We start from the raw sequence: 24,833 nt of genomic DNA, 5'->3' as shown, positions 1-24,833 counted from the left end.
GTGGAATGCTATATATTTTTCTAAAGATGTTACCAATAAAGAGTTGGGCACGTCAAATGTTAGAGGGTCTTGTTTATCTACATGAACATGATCCACGGGTAATTCATAGGAACCTCAAACGTGATATAGTATTTGTCAATGGACGTCTTTGACAAGTGAAAACTGTTTACTTAAGTCTAGCAGGGATTCTCCATGGTTCATAGCCAGCACACAGTGTTATAGGTACTTGTTTTTATGTAGCAGGCCGTGAGCCAAACTAGTTATTGCACGTTAACCTTTTCTGTTTGGTGCAAAGAACCCCAGAGCTCATGACACCAAAATTGTAGGAAGACGAATACAGTGAACTCGTTGAAGTGTACTCATTTGTTAGGTGTTTTGGAAATTATTACATCTGAATTTTTAAATTACACTGTGATGGATAAACTTCAATTGAGAAGCGATTCACTTAGGACTTCAATGTCAATAATTGGGAAGCTAATCCTAAAGATGAGTAAGTATCGCCAAAAATTATTCAGGAATCGAACTTGAAACTTAATAAAATACAATGAAGTAATATAGTACCACCTCATTGTGTATTAAAGATAAAAAATGAAACATTTAAAGAAATAAATATTACTTCAGATACTACTTCAAAATATGTTGCAACTAATTTACGTTTTCATTTTATGCAAGAAAGGAATGAGCTTCAAAATATGTTGAAATGAAGGGTTCAACATTAGAAAAAGTGTAGCATAAACTTTGTCCACCGTTTCAGAAACAGAAAGGAATGAGCTACCTATACAATTAGTCGCTCCTAAACAAAATACATTCTCTCTCAATTTGTTTGTATTCTTTTTGACTCTTTTTCAAAGCAAGAATTGAATTATACTACAATCTTAAACATCCTTTTTATTTTAAGCAGGTCAACGAAATAAGTGTTGAAAAGGGACCGTCATCGGCTAATGCCAAGACAATAACATCATCAAATCATTCAAAATCAGTCGATTCCAAATCACGACCCTCTTCTATTGCATCTCAGTTTCCTTCAAATCCCAAATGCATATAATGTAATATACTGCCACATCATTGTGCATATTATAAAGCTAAAAAGATATGAACTTTACTTCAGTCTTCATCGAATCCGGCAACCGCTGCGGTCAGAGGATCAAGAATGTTACGGCATTGATCTTCCAATTTCAGCTCGAACGTCCTAAAGAATGTTTCCTTCGAATTTGTTTCTGCTAGCAACACCGCTCAAAGTAGCACCACCGTTTCAGAAGCCTTGCAGAGAGCATGTATAAAAGAGAGGTGCACGAAAAGAAGAAGTTAAGGAATGGAAATATCTATCATGATCCAACCATAAACACTGGATTTGGTTTCAGTGATTCTCTCTTGAGTTTTTCATAATTTGAATCAATAAAAGAATTTTTTGTTTGCCGAAAATGAGTTTTGGTCCCCGTATTATTGCATAATTGCAATTTAGATACTTCCGATTTGATGACGTGAGAATTAATTAGGTGATTTGACATGAAAACGAATAGTCTAATTGCTAAGAGTTTTTAACAATATGGTATTAAAATAAATCGTGATCATACAAAATCAAAAGAAGATCAATTGAAATGATAAAAAAGACTTGAAGTGAATTGTCAGTCATCTAATTGAATTGTCAAAATTATGTGTTGGTTAAGAATTCTGAAATAGGAAACTAAAATTGCGTAATTAAAAATAAATGAACCAAAATTTCAGTTTTTTTAAAATAGGAGAACCAAGACAACATTTAAGCATTTTTTATGATTTGGCGGGAAAAGAGATAAAGTGAAAATAATGGGATTTAGATTCTCTTATGGCGATTTGCTCGTCTTATCTACCCTAAAATATAATAGTCCTTCAAATGTGTTTTTAATTATGATACATGAATTAAAAGTTTCACGAGACGTAACAATGCAGAAAATACACAAAGCTTAAACTGCAGAAGATAAAGATGACATGATTGATAAATATCAATGAGAAGAAAATAAGTGAAACTTAAATATTTGAAATTAAAGTTGCAGATAACATAAACATTGAAATTGAAATGAAACTAAAGTTAAACTGACATAAAAAACAAGTGGCATACTTGAAACAAAGATAATCGACGTCGTTTCAGTTAGACATGGATTTCTGAAATCAAGTGGTCCTTAGTATTACAGAGTTACATTGCAATTGTACATTTTCTACAGCTGACTGATTGTCAAACGTATGTTTCCTTAACACGTCTTTTTCCTTTCGTTGAACATCAGTTGATGTTGAAGAGCTTCATGTTCCAATTTGGATCTTTCGTTACTTCTTCATTTCATCACAACACGGGTGTTTGACTCTTTTACCTTTTCAAAATATATAAATTTGTCATCCAACAGTAGTCAAACATATGCATATGAAATCAAAGTGTGTTCAAGGCATGAAACATGGTGATATGTTTGTGGCAGATATCATAAACATTAAAAATTGCAGATTAATATACCATGGTGATGTTTCAAGGCATGAAACATGGTGATATGTTTTTGGGAACAACATACCAAATCCCTGAAAAGCAGTTGAACATCACTTTATTAAAAAGTATAAAAGTGGAGATTTCAAGTAGCACTATTTTATTAAAAAAGCAGTATAATTTGGTAGAAAAAAGTATAATTAGTTTAGAAACAAATTCACGCACCATTCCTTTGTGATAAACAAATGAAAAAACAATTTTGAAAGTTCTTTTTTTGGCAAAACTGTTCTTATACTTCCCAACATCAAGAATAGAGGGACATTAACGAGGCCATTTATCCGTTTTTATTGACAAAGAACAATAAAATAGTAAAAAGAAGTGGTATTGGTGAATCAAGTTGTTTTGTATGCTAAGAGTGTCATTGTAAGGAATAAGTGTATATCTGTGGGAAAAATTGTCAAGGAGGAGTGTGGCTACGTAATAAGTTTCATTGAAAAATAACTTGAATCCTCATATAGGGATTGAGTGTTAGATTAATTGCGTAATTGGTCTTAATGTATTCATGTGCCTCGAATCACCCGAGCTTAAGGGTATATTCACATGCTTAATTAGCTTCTTTAAGTTTCATTGAATAGACAAGTAAACATATGGGCGATTCGAGGCGTGACTGCATTGAATTGAATGAGTATATAAATAGGACCTATGTACTACTTAAATTATAAAGATAAATAAGTAAAAGTAATACAACTTATTTTTGACAAATTTACTGTTACTATACTTTTTTTAATACCCGTAAATTTTTAACCAAATTAAAGTCATTCTTATTAGGTGACATAAATTTGCAATAATTTGGACTTACAATGAACTGAGCCAACTCGAATAGAGTTCGAGACTCGATTTGATAATTAATTCGTTGAATTTGTTTCATGAACTAAATGAGTTGAATTTGAACTGAAAATTAAGTTCGTTAACTAAATGAGCTGAAATTGAGCTATATATAATTCAACTTGTTTAGTTCAAGAGTTGACTTGATTAACTTTATATATAATACTTAATTTTTTTCATTTTGAAATTTTAATAACTGACTTTATATTTTAAATTCTAGTATTCTAGTATTGATGTACGTTGAAGTAGCAGCAACAATTTAACAAGTATTAATTAATACAGGAGGTATTAATTTAACAATTTAAAAAAAACTACTATTAATTTGATTAACTATTTAACATTTTTTTATGCGACTATTTAAAACAAACAATTTAACAAGTAAAAATTCTTAAAAGTAGCAGCAACATGTGTGCTCTAGTTGAAGTATACAATACCTAATAGCAATATTAGAAACACGCATAATAGCATATTATGTCCCACATCATTTGGTTGTAAACAATAGAGGAAGAGTTCATCTATAAAAGCAGAAGCCTAAGACGGAGGAAAATAAAAGCCTAGTACTCGCCAATCAATTTAATTTGCATTTTCAATGTTGTTTATCGAGTGTGGCTATTAGTTTAAAATTCAAGGGTTTTGCTAACCAGTGTCCGCAATGGTTAAAGATTGAGCAAATAGGTAATGTAATTGTAAGTTTCATCAATTATCCTCTGAAATTAAAAAAACTTCAATTATCCTCATGAAATTGCACAACGTTAATCAATTTACCTCCTCCGTCAAATTTTTCTGTTAGTGAACATGACGTTTTGCAAATACCCCCTAAAGTTTTTCACTTATGCGCAAAATGCCCCTCAAACTTAAAAATTTATATTATTTTTTTTCTTAAAGGCTAACAATTAACAGTTAAATATTAAATTATAACCACGTACTTAATTAATTTAATTATAATCTAGGTAGTCGTAAAATGCTCTTTGACTCGGGTTCTTCCGAATGACTCGTCTTTTGGTGAAGTTCATTGACCAATTAAGTCTAATTATTCAGTTGCACGTGTCAAGTTTCAATATTAGGTGTGATGAAACAAAAGTTGTGGTTAATACGGTCATAAAATAAAATATTACATTAATGATGACAAATTACAACAAAAGCATAAATTAATTAAAGGCCAACGATTCAAACAAACTGTAACACTAACTCAGAGAAAGTAAACATAAATTACAAATGCATAAAAGGAAAACCAGCTCATATTTTCACCAACTGTAATTTGATTCTTTTCTTATCTTTGTAATGTACTTTACGTCTTGTAATAATATACTAAGGAGGTTGCTTAAAAGATTTATATTTAACTTTATTCCATCGGTTCTTATTTTTTTTGGAGTATAAATTTGTCTGTACAAGAATTATTTTTATAAAGAAAAAATCAGTTGTACGAAATCAAAAACGAAAGAAAAAAGTTGTTACATAATCTCTGCTGTTTTTGCTCACTGCAGAACTTGAATTTCAGATTGGAAAAGGGAAAGAATTGTTCATACGTTTGAAATAAGGAAACAAACAATCATATGCTTGTCTTCTTTATTAAAAAATGTAATTTATCAAATTGTTGCTTTACTTATACCATCCCTTCTTTTTCTTTTGGACCATAAAAATGTAAAAAATTATTTGCAGCCAGCTCTTAAGATGTTGTATTTTTTTCCCCCACCACACCAAAATTTATTACTCCCTCGTTCTATATAAACTCTATGACACATTCTAATACGTTGCTTAGAAAGAATTATCTCTTTTTTAAAACCTTTAAAAATTTAAATGAAAAATATAAACTCTATGACCCGTTTGGCCCCTTTTTAGTTCATCTTGATACTCTTATGAATAAGACAATGTCTCTAGACTACTTAAAAGTATTTAAGGTGGCGAATTCAAAAATTGTGGTTTCACATCTTTAATATGCTCACAATACAATCTTTGTTGGGGAGGCTTGTGTGAAAAATCTTTGAGTGTGAATGCAAGTAGTACTTTTTTTGGAGAAGGGGAATATAATTTCTTCCAATGTACCCAATCGTTTACCACTTATTTGGGGCTTCCATTGTGGGAAAATCCCAGAAGAGTTATAACTTGAAATCTCATGGTAAATGTTATTGATAGGTTGCATTCGTGGCGGAATAGCTATGTGAGTTTAGGAGGTCGAGTTATATTCATTAATTTGCTAGGATGTGGCGGTTGTTAGCTGAAGATGATTATCAATGGAGTCTAGTCTTGCATGCTAAGTATGGAAATGAATTTGTGGTGAATCTGGTTTTATATATTGCTCAATTTCAAAAATAAATAAATTTGTGACTTTAAAAAAAAAAAATTATACATTTGCGATTGTTCAAACAGTCGCAGCATATTAAATTATATATTTTTAATTAGACATTTGCAACAGTTAGCAACCGTCGCAACACCTATTGTGTTTGGTTCGACTATTCTATGAAGGGTCACAAGAGACACTTGCGACCCCAACATCCGCGCCTATTGAGGAACAATCACAATTGTACATTTATGACTTTCTAACAGTCGCAATCAGCCATTTTAAAATTCGCAAAATGTAGTTTTTCTTATAGTGTAAGTCCATATTTCTGTGGTTTCAAAAGTATCTCATATTTCTGTGGCAATCTTAAAATATGAAATTCTAAATAATTCATCCATCTTCCGAGCAGATGCAAGAATACTTTTGGCCTTTTTGTCATATAGGACATTTTTATGATCATCATCATCTCACGATGTTTTTGGTTTTAGTGTACTTGTACCATTTACAACGGTAACAGGAATGTGAGGACCATTCTGACCGTATTCCAGATTTTTGAGTCTTGTGTTTCAAGAAATATCTGCATGCACGAATTTTCCAGAAATCGTAATTTTTTAAGCTTTTTTTTTTTTTTTTTTGTGAAAGATTTTCAAATATTCTTCTTCTTTACAACTACAAATGTTAAATTCTCCGTTGCTTTTCATTACCGTTGAACTTCAATACCTTATTCTTTTTGTAGATTATAAAAAGTGGAAAATTATTCATAAGACTTGAGCATGCACTGAATGTACGGAAACCGAGGTAAGAAGAATATCCATATGGTTGCGTTTATCTATTTACTTTTTAGTTTTTACTGCCGTAGATTTTATTTAGAAACATAGAATAAGAGATTATATATATATATATATATATATATATATATATATATATATATATGCTGTTCTCATATGATCATATTTAGTACAGTGAACCTTTCTTAAAAAAAGAAAAAGTACAGTGAAACTTATATAGTCATTGAGAACTATTAACTAGTCTAACTAACTAGCTTAAAAAAAAAAATAGTATAACTAACAAGTATGACTAATATCTGTATCTAACAAGATGCAATGTGCTTACTACATTTCTAGCCTTAAAAATACAAGAAAATAATTGTAAAAAGAAAAAAATAGTATTAACTAACTACTATGGCTAATATTTGTATATATATATAAAGCATATAAAGTGTGAGCAATATTTATTTCGAGAGATGAGAAGAAAAATTAATAACCATCCGATTCAAATCAACAGCTGACATTAAATTAGTCATTACAGTTTTAACGTGCACACTAGTGATTCTCAATCCCTTCAATCTTCATTGCATGTTCATTTTTAACCCCTTGTTTCTTCAACTCACGATAAGCAGCCACCACGTATTTTTTTTTTTTTTATCAAATCCAAATAACAAGTCCAAACCTAGTTTGGTTTTCTAAATTATAGACCCTTAATTTTTTTTCTCTTCAATTCCAGATCGGGAATCTGTGATTTATTTCTATCAAGTTGAAACCCATTTATTATGATTTGTAAACAAAGAAAAAAAATAAAGAAAAGAATAAATAGGTTTGTTTGCTCATGCAAATCTTCAACAAGCATATTCTAGGAATATTGTTCTATATGTGCTTCCATTAATCATTGTCGTCGAGGAAAAACACAGTCATATTCCTTTTATTTCATTAACACGTCTTTTCTTGTGGTTTTCTCAAACAAAACATACGAGGAAAACCCCAAGCGATTAAGAGGACGAAAACAGACCCATACAAGCCGCCACCCCCCCCCCCCCCCCCCCCCCCCACCCAAATGCAAAAGTGCCAAATCCCTTGAACATTTAACCACCAACAATCAATATTTCCCCCATTCACGATTTCAACTCCGACAGACAAATAGGAAACAGAAACGCAACACCATCAACACACAACAAAAAACCACATTCATCTATTTCAGCACACTGATATGACATAATTTTCATTCAAATCAAGCTCCATCATATAGATAACACTTTATTTCATCCACCATTCCTTCAACCTTATTAACCCGATTGTTGTAAATCCTATCATTTCTTGACCTCCAAATTACCTAAATGACAACATGTCAAATTAACCACTGCCCCTTTTTAATCTCTGCTTCTTAGTCTTATCCAACCAACAAGTGAAATCCATCCATCTCATCACCTTTTGTCAAACCTTATCCAATAGGTTACAAAGTAAAACGAGGTGAGTTGAAGTAGTAATAAGTTCAAGTAGCATAATCCAAGAGAAAGGTACAACTTTTGAGAGAGCTGGGCTCCTCCAAATGAACTCAAACACTTGTTTCTCCATACCATTCAAACATCCATCGAGAAGCAACACATCCTCTAAAACCTTGTAAATCGAGCTAACCGAGAACTCACAATCCTCCTCCGGACTCCATAACCATTTATCCTCCACCTCCACGCCTCTAAAACTATTAATGGTAGCAAGAAGATTATTAATTTATTCACATCCCCACACAAACGGAGTTCTCCAACAAATTAACCACCACGTTCCTCCTATTTCACAATTCTCCAAAATTTCTCCCACCTTAGTCTCCCTTTGATTTTAAATTAAGAAAAGTCTAGAAAACCCGGTGAAAAGTAGAAAACCTTTTAAATTATTGTTACACCAATTTGATCCCACCACCTCTTCTAAAGGCATTATATCCTTCTTTCCACCCTCTACCACCAAGTTACCAATATTCTCCCCATATTTAACTTAGAGGAATTATTTCCACAACGGCTTACCATATTGGATTAACCTCCATCTCCATTTTACTAAAAGGTTCAAATTAACCACCCTCAAGTTTTTAACTCCCAAACCCTTTTTCATCTTTTGGTTGACACACTTTCCTCCAACTAACCCAACAATCTTTACCGCTCACCTAAATAGGTAGAAAATAGGTACCTAAACTCACATATTTGTTCCCCCATGAATTTAAATTCCTCATTAATTGATCCAAGAACGGTTCCCAACTGGCCAATTTTCTTGGATTTGCACCAATCGGAAGACTGAAAAAGAAAAACGGTATATGGAACCTTACTTGCAATTCAAAAAACTACATGCCATCTCCAGAAAAATTCATTGCACATTAACTACCATCAAACAACTCTTGGAAAAATTGACTTTAAAACATGACACCATCTCTAAGACTCTGAAAAAAGTATTTAGTATCCAAATATTTTCCACCTTTTCCTCGCCTACACAAAAGTGTCATCGATTCGACATATTGAAGATGAGAGATAATTCCACTAGTAAAAAATTTAAAGCCTTTAAACAAATTCCGCTTCACCGCATTTTCCATCAACCCACTAAAGCCTTCGGCCACTAGAAGACACAAAAAAGGTCTCAATGGGTCTCCTTGTTTGAGACCCCTTTGAATATTAATCTCCTCTATGGGAATTCTAATGACTAGGATAGGCGCAGTACCCCCAAAAACACAAGCCTTCATTCATTCCACCCATTTCTCACACGACCTCACTCTCCTCATCAAATACTCCAAGAAACCGCAATTTATCGAATCGTAAGCCTTCTCAAATTTCACCTAAATAATCAAACACTCGTGTTTCCTCCTTTTAGCTAAGTCCACCACCTCATTAATACTTATGACCCCATCCACTAAATTACGACCTTTAAAAAAAGCCGATTTGGATTTAATATCATTCATAACCCTGGAAAACCTTGCCACCAAAACTTTGGAAAGAAGCTTATACAAACTCCCAAAAAAATATATATACCAAAACTCTTTCAAAGTGAAGGGAGACTTTACCTTTGGAGCCAAGGCCACAAAGTATGGCAAAAAACTCTTTGGAAGCCTCACATTACCATCAAATTAATCAAACAAAATGTGTATCTTGTTCTTAAATAAATATCAAAACTCCTTGAAAATAGCAAAATTAAAATAACCCGGACTTGCGCTCTTATTCCCATCACTTTCCGTCACATCTTTGACAGTACTCCACCACGACCCTCTCCTCAAATCACTAGGATTTACAGCCCAAACCTCGTCACTTTTAACTCGTTTATCAAATTTTGATGAGCTCTAGCTTGAACACAACTATGAAAGTATTTTGAATTTGCATCAACTTGTTTGAGCCAAGTTTCCCCCGCCCTGTAAACCATGCTGGTATTCTTGATCTTCAAAAGTCTTCACAAATTCTACAAGCTTTCACTTTCTAATTTCAACCTCTTCGGTATTTAATTCCTCTTCTTCCCCTTTACATCCAACTCCGCTATGTCTTCCAATTACTTTTCTATCTTCACCTTCATAGTCTCGTATCCTCTCTTACTCAAATCTTTAATTTCCAATTTTAAACCCTTAAGATTTGACTTCAAAACCACTCTCATCCTGCCATTAGATCTTTGACTCCTCCAAGCTTCTTCGACCACCTTTTTGAACTTTCGATTTTCAAGCCAAAAGTTATTAAAATGAAATGATTGTGAGCCCTAATCAACCTCACAACCCTATAGGACTAACGAATGATAATATGACACGTCTCTTGGTAGAATCCAAAGCTTAACATTCCCCCATTGTAGGACCCATTCTTCCTAAATAAGCATTCTTTATATTCGACTCATGGCCCTTCCATTTGTGATACCAAGTAAACTTCCTCACCAAAATGTTAGCATCCGCCACCTCTAATTATTTTCAAAATGTATTAAAATTTCCAAGAAAGCACCACACACCATCCCCCAAACCACCCTGCACCTCCACTAACGTATCCCACAACCTCTTTGCCAATAAATCACACATGGAATAAATATTAACTACAAAATTCATCTTTTTGAAAACTCCATGTTCCAAACAAACCCCCACAAAACCTTCTCCAAAAAATAAAAAAGGATATTAGAATTCTATTTTCACTGTATGAATAGAATTCCCCCACTATTTCCTTCAGATAGAAGGTACATCCACGAAAAAATCGTCATTCCACCAAATATTCTAACACAAGCTATTTGTTACTACTTCAAATTTAGTTTCTTGAATTGACATAAAATTCACACTATTCGAGAATCAACTCCTTAACCTTCTTTTAATTCACATGACCCCTAATTTATGCACATTAAAGGAGCACCCTATAATTAATAAATAACCCTCCATCCTCTTCCTACTATCCTCTTGTAGTACCTCAATATCTTGTAATTCCTCTAATTTATCGGCTATGGGCCCCTCACTTTACCCCCCCTACTGCCATCGCCAATTGAGTGTATCTTGGCACTCCTAATCCCATCAACTGTTTCCTGTTATGTTTTTACCGACTTCCAACAAGAAAATGACTCCCCTCCTCTTGAGAATTGGAAAATGAGCTTTAGTCTCTGTTTACTCAGAAAGATCAGAAAACATAAGCTTATTAAAATTCTGATTGTGATTTTTCTACACCCGCTTTTTAACTCTAGTTGGATGAAATTTGCAAGTATACCAAATTTGTAACAAGTAATAAAGTAGTAAATTTATCGTTCTCCATAGGGATTGTCGTCAACTTAGTTATTAGTAAAACTTATTCAAAAGAATGAAATAAAAAACGTGAATAGAATTGAAGGCTTGAATTCCCCTGACCAATGCAAGATTAGATTTGTGATTTTAGATAAATAACGGTGATTAGGGAATCCTTGAATCCCACCTTCATCTTTGTTGGAAATTAATTTAGAAAACAATCGGTTATGTAGTGTCTACTCATGATTTACTGAAAATAATATTTAAAAACTCGATTAAAACATCTTACGACAACATATTTTCCGAGTTAACCTAGTTTACCTGGTTATACTTCGGCGTTCCCCAAAGAAGAGAGTAAAAAACTTTAGAATACAAACTTGAATTTCAATTACATAATTATGAAATACGTAATTAGAACAGCCATAAATGGATAAAGAATATCGGGTTGTCAATCCTAATTTTAATCTATGGATCAATTTTCAAGATTACGACTCGAAGATCTCTTTTTAAAAAGCATTAAGAGTAGACAAGAACTAATTTAAATCGGACACAAGAAAAGAATAACTGAATGAAAACTTTAAGGGGTTCATAACCCTAATCAAAGAGGTTTAGTTGCTCATGACAATATACGTCATAACAAAACAATAGAAAAAGATACTCTATAGAGAACAAGAGGAGGAGGAAATCCTACTTTGAACCTATGATGCTTGAGCATTGCCTTGAACTTCTAGCTTTCTAAGTTTTGTTTCTGGACGCTTCTAGGTTCAGGGAGCCTATAGCTAGATGCAGGCGCAGGGGCGATTGTGCCAGCCCCTCCTGCATGAATTCTTGCGTTTTCATCCCGTTCTCGAGCGTTCTTTGGTTTGGAAACTCCTAGGAAGTTGAAATGAATTTTCTTCACTTTGTATTTTCTTCAAAAAACTTTCTAAGAACCATTGGTCTTTAATTCCTTGTCATTGATCCTTTATGTGATGTCTTGATTTGTCTATTTACATGATTTCTTACTACAAAACACCTATATGATTTAGGATAAAAGTGAATTACGACTCGAGTGAAAACAATACAATATGTTTCTCAAACCATTGACAACTCCCATTTTGTCTTTAAATGCAAAGAATATTACCAAAAACATAGCCAAAAATGTCACATAATGCCCCGTCATCAACTCCCGTACTTCCATCAACTATAGTTTAAAAAATGCTCACATCAATTTCGCCATGGCACAAAGGAATATTTTTAGAACTATTTATTTGGGCTTGCTTAAATCCAGGACAATGCATAAACCTCTAAAGCCACCTCCACGCTTGCATGGTCAACACCTTTCCCCACATTACGCACGTGGTCCTCACCCTAGCCCACATAACATGGAGCCTCCTGCTCCTCCGACTTCTCCATTTCCAAATCCTTTCCAATCATACCAGAAGACACTTATCTCTCTCCCATGTGCTCATCCAGGATTGAGACACCCTATTGGCCCATCCTATCTTGGGATCCTACAAAAATGCTAGTATCACTTTCCTGTTGAGCCCCACATATATCCATTGACCCTATGCATAGCCCTTCTCCTTCCATTATTCCACGTATGGATTTAGATGACATATCATTGTCATCATCTTCAATCAAGTTTCTCTCCCCCTCACTAGAAGAATCTCTGGCCACCGCGAAAACCCAACTATTCTCGCCAAAACACAAAAAAAATTTCTCCCTTCTCTCTTCTAGTTCTTCCTCCACTCAAACCACTCCCACTTTAGTATCTTCCACAACCCAGATTTGTAGACTATCCCAAAATCTAAATTGAGACCTAATCATCAATTATCCCCATTTTAGTTGTTGAAATTAGAAATAGAGCAACATAAAATCTCTTCCTCTCTATCGTTTCTTCATTGAAATCTAAGACAACGCCTAAAAGTGATATAAACAGTTTAAAGAACCCATTATTCCATACATGGAGAAAGAACCCTTTTAGTTGAACCCAAACATTTCTCTTCCTTGTAGCCAATTGGGGTGCCCAGAGATTCAACACCTGGAACGTTGAAAACTACTGCTCCCTCTTCTCCTTCCTGGCTCTAACAATCTCCCTAACCGTACTTCAGCAAGCTTAGCCTCCATATCCTCCACATCTAGCACCTCTTTAAACTAAACAAAGCCAAACATACTCCCCCATTTGTCCACCTTCTTTTGAATGAAAACATCTCTAATTATGTTGTATCTAGCAAAGAGTTTCAAGAGATCCCAAAGTCTTCACATCATTATGGAAACTCTTAAAGAAGAAAGATGTTGTTATATTATTTCAATTTTTTTTTTCAAAATATCAACTTTGATGATTTTTCTTTTCTTTCAATTTTTGAAAATATATCTTTATTTGGCATGAATATATCTATCCACAAAATAATTAATTTCTATTTTTGAAATTCAAGCGCACTTGTTTTAATATATGTTATGTACGATGTTTAAACGTTTGTAGTGTTCTGTTTAATATTTCAACATCACGAGTTATAACAGAAATAAAAATAAGAAAATAAATGACAGGAAAGTAAAAGACACAATGAGTTTGTTAACCCAGTTCGGTGACAAACACACCTACTCTAGAGGCTACCAAGGCAGGAAGGAAATCCACTAGTGTAGTCCTTATTCTATAGCTCTCAACAAACTCCTCGTTTACACTAAAGACCTAGGACCTAACCGTATTGATTTCAACCTAGGAACTCCTAGATCTGAGATCTCATCTCACTATCTAATGGTCAGTCACAGCCCCTGCGACCTATAAGACCTAAACAAACACAAAGTTGAAGTTACCTTCGAACAAACAACTAACACCGTGTTTCACAACTTTGGTGTAGTACACATGAGTATCAAACTCACACACAATCCTAAACAAGTAGCACAAACGATACAAGAAGGAACACAATAAGAGGTTCTAAACTTGCATCACAAACGATACATGAGTAGAGCACATAAAGACTCAAAACCGTAAAAATCTAAACTTTTTAGTATGACGGCTTGAATGAACAATTAGGTATTGAAGTCTTCCTTATATACTGAAGCAGCTCGGGCCAAATATTCTAGTTGGGCTTCAGCACAAAGCAGATCGGTTTAGCTAATCTGCAAAACAAGAATTAGAGACAAATATGGAAAGTCCTAAAATGTCGAAACATCTTTAGAAACGTCCAAAACAATATTAAATATTTCCTAAAATATAAATACTACTTTAGAAATATTCCTCAGCTGATTCTGTAGAAATATGCGTGTTGCTTGGTCAATAAGATAAGGAAATATTGTTTCCTTAAACAATGAAAGGCGCACGTACATATAGGCAAGAACCAAGGCACACTGAACCGTGCCAGGATGTTGGAACGTCGTATCCAACATCTTACAAAGATGCCTAATCATACGTTGAAACATTGGTTCCAACACCACATACAAGGATATTTGTTTTAGCAACTATGTAACCAATACAAATACGCAACTGTTATCGCGATTTTCGGGTGTCAAGTCATAAATTAGGCTTGAACCTTTCAATCTTTGATATTCTCTATTTTTTCTTGGGAAGGGCAAAATTGAGAAAAAACCCTTAGATTCTAAGTTCGGGGGTCGTTTTCACTACGGGAAGGTGTTAGGCACCCGCGGTGACTATAGTACTCTATAGGAGCCGTTCTCTTAGTTTATGTCTACGCTTTATTTTTAGTGCTATTTATGAAAAAGGAAATTTATTTATGTTAAGAATGGGGGGAGAAAGTGTTTGAGGTTTTATTTTAGTGGACTTGGAGAGGTTTTGACCTCATGCCTACATACCCATTTAAGGGATCAAACTCCATGTAGTTCTCTCTCAAAAAAAGCTTTTTATGTGTTTGGTTGATTTTAATTTTTGTTGGAAAATGGTTTTGAAGAAAAGAAAGAGGCCTTAAAGGCATAAGAGAAGAAAATGGTGAATGGTTGGTTCAATTGTTATTAAAAAAAGTCTAAGTAGGGATTAGGATTCATTTGGATTTGTTTAAGAAAATAAAGGAAAAAATTCAATGGAGTTTTGACTCCAAGGTTTGTTTGGAAAAATTTGAGTGATGGAATTGGTTTATTATTTTTTTGAAAATTGACATTTGTCTAAAAATTGCGTTTCCTAAGCATACATCTAAACGGTAATCATGCAACGTGTGTGCGTGTCGGTGCTTGTGTCGGTGTACATCACTTATAGTGTCCATAGTCCTTTACATTGAGTCCTAAATACATGCTATGGTCTTGCAAGGAATTAAAAAGGGAACTAATCTACCTAAAATTATTACAAACCCATTTGATATAGAAATGAAGAGAAAAAAAAAAAAATAATGCCTAAACTATGAGATGGATGAAATATGAAATGAAATGGTTAGTATCATAAAGCATAAAAATGGTAAAAAAGGTAAACAAAATTGAATAGAATAGCAAAAAAGAAAAGAGCAATGAAATGAAATAAAATGGCAAAATATACCTAGAATTAGGTATAACACTTAGACATGCATATGGCTTATAATTCCCTCATCATAGCCATTTTTAAAAGAGATTTGATTTTAAGCTACAATGTGAGAATCATAAGAACACACACAAGCAAAGCATCATACCATATTCCTAGAGATATTTTTACACATTATTTAACATGTAAAAAAAAATAAAAATATCACAAAATGCCAAAAAATGCACCAAGAACATATAGGAATTTAATGAGCAAGAATTGAAAAGAACAAATGAAGAAAATAAATGCAAAAATAAGCAAGTAAATTCTAACATTTAGAGAAAAAATTAAAATGATAGGGAAGAATTTTTTTAGAAAATTTTTAGGAGCATAAAATGCCAAGAAAGTGTAAAAAAGTATTTAAAACACAATAAAAAAGCAATTAAAAAAAAACTCAGCAGGATATAATCTGGACCGTTGGATGAATCCAGAGGTCCAGATCTAACTCCCAAGATCTCATCACAGCCACTGGATCAAAGATCCAAGGGTCCAAAAAAAAGCACAAAAGATAGTGTAAAATTGCAGGAAGCACAATGACCGTTAGATCAAAGATCTAACGGTTCAAACAGAAGATATACCATATTTCACACAGAAGATCACACACATGATTCAAAATCAAACACACAGCAGCCATCAGATCTTGGAACAATCCAGATCTGATGGTTCACAGAGCGAGGGAACACCACAGAAACATGCACGCGCGCGCGTGGGAACGGAGGGAATATATATAAAGGAATTTTCACACAAAAAACACATAAACCTCTTCTCCTTCTCTCTCTAAAACTCAAAATCACAAAATGCTCTCCCTTCTCTCTAGAAACTCGCCGCCGGCGAGCTAAGTGGTGGTGGTGGCCGGAGCTGCTCCGGCGCGGTGGCCGGCCGTAGCGCCGCCGCGTCGGAGCGTTTTTTCTTTTTTTTTTTTTTCGAAATTTTTACATCAAAAGTTCCGTCACCACCTCCTCTACACAAATTCGGCGTTAGTTTTAGCGAGAACGGAGCGATTCGGACTAGATCTACGTTTTTACTTTAAATTTTTTTTCACACTTTTCGCAAAAAAAACTACGGATCTAGATATCCTTTTCTCTATAGAGTCCGAATCCGGTCTCGGAATTTCTAAAATCCGAACGTACAAGCCTAGATCTACAAATACATATCCGTAACAAACTTTTTCACACTTTTTCTACACTATATGCGCGCGCGAAAATGAAGAAAAAGAGGAGAGAAATGCGTTACCTCTGTCGTAGAACGGAGAAAAATCTTCGGAAAACTTCGAATCTCCTTTTTTCCCCCTCCGTGCGCGCGCGTTTCAACTCTGTTTGTGGTTGTTTTTGCTCAAAAATCCGGTACGTTTTGGTATTGATGTGATGATTCGCGGTGGTTTTGAGTGAATCCGGTTCGGATTTGTTGATTTTGTGGTGATTGGAGTTGATTCTGAGCAGATCCGGTTTAGATCTGTTGATTTTGGTGACGATGTGTTCTTGGTGTTCTTCCTCTTTTTTTTTGAGATTTTTCTGTTTTGATTCTGTTATGGATGAGAGAGAGAAAAAGATTCTGTTTGAGACTGATTGTGATTGATTCTGATTTTTTTTCTGACTGATTGTGATGGATCTGACACATTTACTATTTATAGCCTGCCATGTGTATTGGAGACCCAATGGAAAATTGACACCTGGACTGTTTTGGACTTAAGGACTAATCTGCAAAAAAGTTAATATGAGGACTAATCTGCAATAAAAAAAAAAGACTAAAAAAAATGCAATTAAAAAAAGTATTGGACAAAAATGCAATTTTGGGACTCTTTTGGGGGACCGAAATGTAAATAAAAAAATAAAATGAATTAAAATTGGTAATTGGTAAAAAGGTAAAGTGAAACGAAAAATAAAATCAACAAACGAACTAAAACGAACAAATTACCGACATGAGGTATTTTAAAATACCTCTCTGTCGAAATTTTGACAGAAAAAGACCAAAATGCCCCTAGGGACTAAAATGACCCAAACTGACTCAAATGCAATTTTGAAATGATTTTAAAAAGAGATTCAACAATGATTTGTACAGACAGATTGAAAAGACTCAGAGGCAAACACAGGGACTAAAATGGGTTCCACTGCAGGAAATGACCAAAATACCCTTTTGTATGATTTTTTGAAATAAAATGCAAGAAAAGTAAAGCGACGTTTCAGAGAGTTCTTAAATGACTTGTAATGTCAGAAAAGACAGAGGCAGTAAAATACGTTTAAAAAGAGAGTAAAGGTTCAGAGTAAAATAACAGAGAATTGACAAATATCAGTGTTAAAAAAAGAAATTTGAATGAGTATTTTTAGGTCCAAAATCAGGGTATAACAGCAACAATCTCCTCCTTTGACAAATTTTTGGCTAAAACAAATTAAGGCCAATACTTATAAAGCAGAGGGATACAAAAACAACCATTTCTTCAATCAGCATGAACACATCCTTATGAAGAAACAACTAGCACACAAAATCTAAAAAAACAACCTTACATACACTTCCTCAAGTCATCACGAACACATATTCAAGAAGAAGGAGTAGCATGATAGTATCACTAATGAATTAACAGGCGTGTGCGTACAAGAGTACCTCAAGAGTCTTCAATTACAGCTTCAACTGTTAGAGGTATTACACTTGATCAGAGACATGCAACAACGGATAAGATATATGCAAAGTCTCACAATAGCAGATGAAAAATAAATTCCTATGTTACAAAGAGGGAACATGAATCCCCACAAAAATTAGAGAGTGATAAATTCTCACAAGAGCAGAGGAAAAATAAATTCCTTTGCTACAGAGTGGAAACATAAGTTCCCATACACATTGGATGTTCAAACATCCTTCACCACAAAAGAGAAGAGGAAAAATAAATTCCTAAGCTACACTTAGGAAAAATGAATTCCCCCATACTGGATGTTCCAACATCCTTTAGCACAAAGAGCAGAGGAAAAACTTCCTATGCTACAACCAGGAAGATAACCTCCCACAGACAGTAGTACCTGCCACACATAGAGGTAAAGAGAAAATAAATCATTTTCTATACCTACAGAGTACTGTCACATACCAACCATAGAAGTAAGAGAAAAATAAATTCCCACACTTACAAGTGACATACATGGATGTCTTACATAGTACTGTCACACAACATAAAAAGAAGCATGGGAAAAATAAATTCCCATACTTACATGTGACAGACATGTATGTTTAAACATCAGACTTGACATCCTATCAACCAGCTTGAACTAGCGCAAGCAAACAAAGAAGTATCACTCCCCCTGAATATGAGAACATATGAGTGACTACTTATAGGAATATTCCATTACTCCCCCTGAACACATGCATACAAATATTCTAAACAATCATAAACTCCTAATGCATAGATAAAGAATATTTCAGGTCCTAGGCATAAAATCTTTGAAGAAATATTCAGTAACTAGCAAAACTAAGCTAGAAGACCTATCAAGGTCACACAAACAGACATAGAGATGTTCCAATATCTTATAGCAGCATCAGGGAACATGTACACTTAAAATTATGAGAAAAATAAATTGTTCTTGGATTCGAACTGGTCACTCGACCGGGGACATAGAAAAGGTAGACAGGTACGAGTTGTTCTTGATTCGAACTGGTCGCTCGACTGAAAGCAAAGGCAAATAGACAGGTGCGAGCTTGTTCTTGGATGCGAATTGGTTACTCCACCGGAGACAAAGACAAAATAGACAGGCGCAAGCTGCTCTTGGATCGAGCTAGCCACTTGAGCGAACAGAAACAGATAGACGGGTACAAGCTGTTCTTGGACTTGAACTAGCCACTTGACCAAAATCATAGACACATAGACAGGTACGAGCTGTTCTTGGATTCGAACTGGTAACTCGACCGATAACATTGAAAAGTAAACGGGTACAAGTCGTTCTTGGATGCGAACTGGTAACTTGACCAAACAGAAACATATTGACAGGTACAAGCTGCTCTTGGATTGAGCTGGGCACTCGACCGATAACATAAGCAAATTGATAGGTACAAGCTGTTCTTGGACTTGAACTAGCCACTTGACCGAACAGAAACAAATTCACAGGGGATTAGTTTTTTTGACAAAATATAGGTTGAAATTGACTTGACGTCAATTTGATTTGAAAGGTAGAAATTGACCAATATTATTGGCTCACAAGGTTTGGACAGAGAACCCGACATGAGTATTGAATTGAGACTGATGTTGACATTGGAAATGCAACATGCATGAATGATATAACAATTTCATTAAATGCATGGGCACGTAATATGCATGATTATGCATGTATGAATGCTTGTAATGCATGACTGTTGGCGATTTGTAGACACAGTTTCGCAGAGACAGACAAGACATTGGAGTATTGGGCACGTAGTGGCTCGTGCTATATTACACATTCTTGGAAATCCTCTTTGGAGATGACGTCGTTGGGAGACGTATCGGGACCATGGCTGAGGGCAGGTAGCTATGCAACTTGCTGGGGATAGAATCTCGGGAGACTCTACTGGGAATAATGCCGGATGTATCGTGGACGTCGCATCTGTGGTCAATGCTTTTTGCATGTTATTTTTTCAATTTTCATTCATCATTATTTTTTTTGCATCCCATTTTTTCCTGGATCGCCCTTTCGGGTTTTCGATCCACCAGGGAAATAAATTCTTTTCAATGCCCCATTTTTGCCTGAACTGCCCTTTCGGGTTGTCACTCCAGCGGGGTGCTCCTTTTTGCCTAAGCCGCCCTTCCGGGTTTTCAACTTAGCGAGCCTACTCATTTTCATGCATTTTCATTCTGTTTTTTCATTCTTGCCATTGACCACAGACTATCCTGGGGAAGAGCCTGCTTGTAACACATATTGAAATAGACATCAACATACACTCGCTCATGCATGTTTCATTTGAATGTACCCTGTTGCTCAGGTTTGCTTTCAAAAATAGACAAAAACTTTTTCAATTTTCAAGATGTTTGTTTCAAGCATTGTCATTATCAAAAATAGAAGGAAAATGTTTTTGTACATAACTTTGAAAGTAAAAAGAAAGCAGAGTTTCAAACAAAAGCACGGGCTCAAATTGATGTATAAGAGTGGTGGTCAGCCGAAGGCGTGACTCCACGGATTTACAAAGCTTGGAAAATGGTAATTTTTATTGGTTGGTGGTACATTGAACACAGCAATCATTACATTTCCTAGAAACTTTGAATTCGCAAGCGTAGGAGCTTTTGATGAAGATAGTCATTAACAGCTGCAGATGCCCCAAGGGGGACGGTGGTTGGCCGGATATAGTTACTTGCCTTTTGTTTTAATCTCATTTTTGCATGAACCGCCCTTTCGGGTTTTCGGCTCATCGAGACGCTCATTCTTGCCTGAGTTGTGTACAATCTCAGCGAGCTTTTCATATATATTTTTTTTGTCACTTATTTTTGCCTGGACCGCCCTTTCGGGTTTTCGATCCACCGGGAAGCGCATTTTTGCCTAGGCCGCCCTTTCGGGTTTTCGACCTACCACGCTGTTCTTTTCATATTTCTAGGCAAAGTATTTCTTGACTATATCAGCATTCACTGGATTTGGAAGTTCTATACCATCCATGTGTGTAAGGATTAAAGCACCACCGGAGAAGGCCTTCTTGACAACATAAGGACCTTCATAGTTAGGCGTCCACTTGCCCCTTGGGTCGGGTTGCTGGCTCATCCTCCTTTTCAATACAAGTTCTCCTACCTTGAATTCTCGAGGATGGACTTTCTTGTCAAAGGCAGTCTTCATTCTTGCTTGATATGACTGTCCACGAGCCATGGCATCCATACGTTTTTCCTCAATCAAATTCAACTGATCATACCGGCTCTAGCACCATTCAGCCTCAGATAACTTTGCTTCCATGATCACACGGAGAGATGGGATCTCCACTTCCAAAGGAAGAACTGCTTCCATACCATATACAAGAGAGAAAGGGGTTGCCCCGGTTGAACTGCGCACTGTAGTACGGTAGCCATGCAGAGCATAGGGTAACATCTCATGCCAGTCCTTGTAAGTGGTTACCATCTTCTGGACAATTCTCTTGATATTCTTGTTGGCGGCCTCAACTGCACCATTCATCTGAGGTCTATAAGGAGAAGAGTTATGATGTTCAATTTTGAATTCTTCGCAAAGAGCTTGCACCACATTGTTGTTCAGGTTTGTACCATTGTCGGTAATGATCTTGCTGGGAACACCATACCGACAGATGATGTTATTCTTGATGAACTTAGCTACCACTTGCTTGGTCACATTGGTATAAGATGCTGCTTCAACCCACTTGGTGAAGTAGTCAATTGCCACTAAGATGAAACGATGACCATTTGAAGCCTTCGGTTCAATTCTTCCAATCATGTCGATGCCCCACATTGAGAACGGCCATGGGGATGAAATAACATTGAGAGCGTGCGGAGGCACATGGATCTTATCAGCATAGATTTGACATTTGTGGCACTTTCTGGCGTGCTGGTAGCAATCATGCTCCATGGCCATCCAGTAGTAACCTGCCCGTAGCAACTTCCTTGACATAGTATGCCCTGTAGCATGGGTCCCGAAGGTACCGTCATGTACATCATGCATTAACTGCTCTGCTTCATGTTCATCAACACATCTTAACAATACCATGTCATAGTTTCTCTTGTACAGAATATCTCCATCTAACAGGAATCTACTGGCCAATCTTCTCAAGGTCTTCTTGTCTTGTTTGGAAGCACCCGGCGGATACTCACGACTCAGCAAGAACTGTTTGATGTCGTAGTACCAAGGTTTATAGTCAACCACATTTTCGCCAGCCTGATCGATCACATCCCCAATAGCAAACACATGTGAAGGTCTTTCAAGGCGTTGCACTTTGATTAATGGCACATCATTCCAATGGTTTACTCGAAACATGGAGGATAGAGTAGCAAGAGCATCAGCCATTTGGTTCTCATCACGAGGAATATGGTGCAGCTCAACCTTTGTAAAATATGTCAGCAGACGTCTCGCATAATCACGATAAGGAATCAACTTAGCATGGTGGGTCTCCCATTCACCCTTTATCTGATTGATGACGAGCGCAGAATCTCCATAGATGTCGAGGTGTTTGATTCTCATGTCAATTGCTTCCTCGATCCCAAAGATACATGCTTCATACTCAGCCATATTGTTGGTACATTCGAACAGAATTCGGGCGGTAAAAGGAATGTGATGCCCCTGCGGGGATACAATGACTGCCCCAATTCCTTTACCATAAGCATTGACAGCACCATCAAAGACTAAACCCCACTTGCTATTGGGATCTGGACCTTCATCAATCAACGGTTCTTCGCAGTCTTTTGATTTTAAATACATGATCTCTTCATCGGGGAAATTGAACTCAATTGGTTGGTAATCATCAAGAGGTTGGTAAGCAAGATGATCGGCAAGAATGCTACCTTTGATTGCCTTTTGAGTTTTGAACACAATATCGTATTCAGACAAAAGCATCTGCCAGCGTGCAATCTTCCCAGTAACAGCAGCTTTCTCAAAGATATACTTTATCGGATCCATTCTGGATATCAACCAAGTCGTATGATTCACCAAATAATGACGCAGGCGTTTAGCGGCCCAGACCAGAGCACAACAAGTCTTCTCAAGCATTGTATACCGAGTTTCACAATCGGTGAACTTCTTACTTAAATAGTAGATAGCATGTTCTTTCTTTCCAGTCTCATCTTGTTGACCAAGTACGCATCCCATGGATTCATCAAATACTGCCAAATACATAATCAAAGGCCTTCCTTCCACGGGTGGGACAAGGATAGGTGGTTCCAGCAGGTAATTCTTGATGCTATCAAAAGCTTCTTGACATTCATCATTCCATACAATAGGCTGATTCTTTCTGAGTAGCTTGAAGATCGGCCCGCAGGTTGCGGTCATATGAGATATGAATCGGGAGATGTAATTCAAACGCCCGAGGAAACCTCTGACTTGCTTCTCGGTCTGTGGAGCTGGCATTTCTCAGATGGCCCGGACTTTATCAGGATCGACTTCAATGCCCTTTTGGCTGACAATGAAGCCTAATAACTTCCCGGATCTGACGCCGAATGTACATTTGTTGGGATTCAATCGAAGCTTGTATTTTCTCAACCTTTCAAACATCTTTGTCAAATATTCAACATGTTGCTCCTCATCTGTTGACTTCACAATCATATCATCCACATATACTTCGACTTCTTTGTGAATCATGTCCTGAAACAGAGTAGTCATCCCTCTTTGGTAGGTAGCACCAGCATTAATTAGACCGAATGGCATCACTTTGTAGCAGAAAGTACCCCATGGAGTGATAAAAGACGTCTTTTCTCTATCTTCAGGAGACATTTTGATCTGATTGTAACCGGAGAAACCATCCATGAAGGAGAACACCTTAGACTGAGCATTATTATCAACAAGCACATCAATATGAGGTAATGGAAAGTTATCTTTTGGACTAGCTTTGTTCAGGTCTCTGAAGTCAACACACATCCGGACTTTACCATCCTTCTTTGGCACAGGTACAATATTGGCAACCCATTCAGGGTACTCAACTGTCATGAGGAAACCCGCATCAATCTGTTTTTGAACCTCGCTCTTAATCTTGAGAGCCATATCTGGATGAGTCCTTCTCAATTTCTGCCTGACGGGAGGACATTCAGGCTTGGTGGGGATCCGATGCTCCACAATCTTAGAATCTAGGCCTGGCATATCTTCATACGACCATGCAAAAATATCCGGATATTCCCGGAGGAGCTGGATGATCTTCCTTTTAACCCCTTCCTCTAGAGCAGCACCGATCTTGATTTCTCGCTTGTTCTCCTCGGTACCTATGTTGATAAGCTCAATCTCTTCCTGGTGAGGCTGAATGGCTCTCTTTTCTTGCTCAAGTAACCGAGTGATCTCATATGGTATGTCACCACCTTCCTCATCTTCGGTCTCATACACTGGGAATTCAAAATTCGGAGGGAATGCAGGGTTACTGTGCCCAACGGGTTTATTATAGTTCAATCTGCGTAAAATGATTGGATGATTTTAGAAGGAGGTTTTTTTTTATGCAGATTTTTAAAATTAATAAGAAAATATAGATGTTTTGGTTTTTTTCTGGCATTACCATTATTTCCAAGGGAAAAAGCACTAAAAAAGCAGTCGTGGAAGAAACGACAAATTTTTTATTAATCAACGGCAATGCCGAAACAAACATGCCCTTACAGAAAATATCACTCTCGCTTTGGGCAGAGCGAGAAGATTGTT

At 36.0% G+C, this 24,833-nt stretch overlaps 1 pseudogene; it reads left to right on the top strand.

Moving 5' to 3' along the window:
* Positions 1 to 24,833, top strand: part of LOC25488934 (uncharacterized) — a 67,107-nt pseudogene that overhangs the window by 15,325 nt on the left and 26,949 nt on the right.

Source organism: Medicago truncatula, chromosome 3 (assembly GCF_003473485.1).
Source record: "Medicago truncatula cultivar Jemalong A17 chromosome 3, MtrunA17r5.0-ANR, whole genome shotgun sequence".
NCBI classification, from domain to species: domain Eukaryota; kingdom Viridiplantae; phylum Streptophyta; class Magnoliopsida; order Fabales; family Fabaceae; genus Medicago; species Medicago truncatula.
The sequence above is the reverse complement of the archived record's forward strand: the minus strand, read 5'-3'. Positions and strand labels throughout refer to the sequence as shown.